Genomic DNA, 3,603 nt, shown 5'->3' with positions numbered 1-3,603 from the left:
CTTTTACTGTCCTAAAACGTGATGACAGACACAAAAATAAAAAAAAATAAAAAAAAAAATAAAAAAACACACATCATTGTAAAATCAATACATTCATCGTTCCACTCAGAATCTAATGTTATGTTTATTAATAATTATTATTTAATATACTTAAAATAATAAAATAAATAGAATAGGAGGTACTTACCTTAGTCCTTAAAGAACTTTCGTTAAATCAAATCATATATATATTATGTCGCTGACTCATCACCATAATATATCCCGCAACCGATCGACTCAACACACACGCTCACACGCACAGACATCTGTTTATTTTTGTATTATTATCGTCTTTATTTTTGTATAATTGTCCTTGTCATATGTGAGTTATATAATATAATATTATGTAGATTACGTACGGAGCGTAATCAGCCACCACCGTCAAAAACCACATCGCCCGCAGCAATCATCTCCCACCGTTTTGAACGGCAAGCCGTTATTATTGTAAATTCGCAGGCGCGAATCGCCAGTTTTTTAACGATTATGGAACGATGACATGGAATTTCGTTAAAACGAAAAAAGACGTGTTTCTTTATTTCTAATAGGCAGCTTGTTAGCTCCTCTTAGCAGCTTAGCGCCATTACAAGCGCCAAACAATTTTCTTATATCAATTTTTATACACTTCAATAGTTGAATCTGTAATGTAATGTGTCGCTCAAAAAAAAATAATTAATAATAATAATAAAAACATAGGCAAAATTGTTGGTAAACATAGTTCATTATTTTTATTTCAACATACGATCATAAAAATTAATATTATTATTTTAATTTATTAATAAAATGTTGTGTTTGTAAATATCCAAAACTAAAAACTCTCTCTCTCTTTACCACCGTCCTCTCTAGTCTCATTAGTACTAACAATGCTTGTGCGGGCCGGTAGCATTTAATAATAACATGCGCACCCCGGACACCTAATTGCTCACCACTAACGCCTAGGACAGGTCTTAAAATATATGCGAGGACTAGCTGAGTGTGTAGTGGTGTAATAGCTCGAACGGCAGTGGTCGGGATTGCCGAGCAAATACTGTCGAGCTACGTAATGCGTGTAGTGTATTTCTGTGTATTATTTGTGTATTATGTGTGTATATTGTATATAATACGTATTATATGTAGTGAATGCGAAAAGAAAATTATACGGTAATCCGATACTTATTATAGATATCAACCGCGGTATACCTACCTATATTGTATATCTACCACAGTGGTTTTGTAATGGAAAATTAAAAAAAAAACTCCTATATTATAACAGAAATCATAATAATATATTATACTAAATGGTTGAAACTTTTTTTTGCTTTGCTCCACCTGAAGTGTTATAAAAAATTAATTAATATTCGCTACCCTCCGCGTCTTCGGAACTGTACAGTGTACCTATATGATGGCGACGAAAAAAAGTTCTAAAGGATCTATGTATAGGTACTTACCTATAATAACAATCATCTCATCGCACTTACGAGTTTAGTCCTTACATTTGCACAAATCAGTACATCTTGCGATTGTATATAGTTTATATAATAATTAACACCTATTATATAATTCCCGATGGACGATTAATATGGAGATGCAGTTATATGAAATAAGAGTAAACGGTGCGTTTACTCTTATTTCATATAACTTTTTCAGTATTTTCCACAAACATTCTATAGTTTAATTTTCACTCTAAGCTAATAGAGAAAATTATTATTATTAACTTATAAATTCATAATAATGTTTACCTACGATTTTCAAAAGTCTTGAGAACCATTATTGAATATTCTATTGCAGACTGTTAATTATTACACTAATTATATGAATATTGTCTTTCTCCCGGTATAACTCTGTGTGCCAATGGTATTATGAAAATAGACATTAAATCGTTTGCAATATGTCTGTCACTCCTTGAAATTAATATAAAAATCAAACATAATAATATATTTTTAATAAAATAAAAAGTATAATGCAAAACATACTCGATATTGTAAAACTTTTTTTTGCACGACTCCATCGTCGCTTTTAATGATTCTTCTTTTGCAGTCGGTTGAATTGTTTCTTCCATTATTTTTTCACAGAAAAGAACACTTACATGTTTGTGAATGCTTATAACCATAGTACTATATAGTACTATACTACTATAGTACCTATACATTAAAACATATCATTAATAACAGTTTTTGTAAATATATTATTATACATAATGATATTATTTTGTGTATTTTATTTCATAAATTATTTTCTGCTAAATGTTAGCGATTAGTTACTAATAGTTTTTATAATTATTGTCGGTACATATTTATAACTAATACTGTAATATTTTATTAAATAATTATAGTTAAAACATTTCGCTACTTTTTTTCATCGTTTTCAAAGTATCCTAAAAATATAATCATGCCAGAGTTGTTGGAAAAATCTGTTTCCTCAAAACGAACCAGTTAAAGAAATAACTCATATTTGTCAACCTTTTTATATAAAAATATAAATTACATCATTTTTGGAAATTAATTACTTGTCTCAAAATGTCGTCTTGTTCAATGCGTCATGTAATCCATATCTGTCTATGTTTCCTCTCTGCCATTTCACACGCTATTCTACTTAAATTACCTTGTTGAATCAACATGTTGAGTGTATCGAAAAATCTACTGATATGTTTTTTTCTAGCATTTTCTAATACATCAGCACCGGTAATTTCTCTAAAATTCTGTAAGAACCTGATACATTATATTATTTTAGCAATTATCAATTACGCCTTTACTATTATTCTTAAATAAAATGTTATTTGTTGGTAATTATATTCGTACATTTGCAGGGTCGAGTGTGACTAGTTCTTCGAGATTATTTCTTAAACTGTAGTCTGTAAGTACTTGTAGTATTGTAATTTATTTTATGACATTTCGAATGCAACTCTTCTTTATCCTCGTTAATTATTGGTACTCGTGGAAATCTTAGTCTGGAGGTTGCTTTATTATTTAATACATAGTTAGGTACTTACAGTGGCGTGCTCAGGAATTTTGAATGGGGGGGGTTCAACTTTTTTTAATATAATATTTTAATCAATGATTATTTATAACCAGGGATCGAAACGGTACTAAATTTTTTGGTTTTGGTTTCGGTTTCAAAAAAGGTTTTTCAAATTTATCAGTACTAAGAACGGTTTTTGAAAATTTTCGGTTTTGGTTTTTCGAACGGTTTTTGAAAATTTTTTTTCTTGTACCTAATAACTGCAGACCCGATTTTTACTATCTATTTACTATACACTATTAAATTTCAATCGGTTTCAAGAACGGTTTTTCAATATTGAATGGTTTTGGTTTAGGTTTCGTAAACGGTTTTTTAAGATTTTAGGTTTCAGTTACGGTTTATTAACCGGTGTTTTGAAGCTTTTGGTTTCGGTTACGGTTACGGTGTTGAAATATGAAAAAACTGCGGTTTTAACCAGTATTTCAGAAAACCGGTTTCGATCCCTGTTTATAACAAATTATTATGTATTAAAATGTAAAATCTAATTATTTTAATTTTCAATTAAACAATTTCAAAACATAAAACTCAAAATACGAACACATATAATAATGTTTTTACTTTTTATAATTA

This window comes from Acyrthosiphon pisum, chromosome X (genome assembly GCF_005508785.2).
Source record: "Acyrthosiphon pisum isolate AL4f chromosome X, pea_aphid_22Mar2018_4r6ur, whole genome shotgun sequence".
In the NCBI taxonomy this organism is placed as follows: Eukaryota; Metazoa; Arthropoda; class Insecta; order Hemiptera; family Aphididae; genus Acyrthosiphon; species Acyrthosiphon pisum.
Note: the sequence above shows the minus strand (reverse complement) of the source record.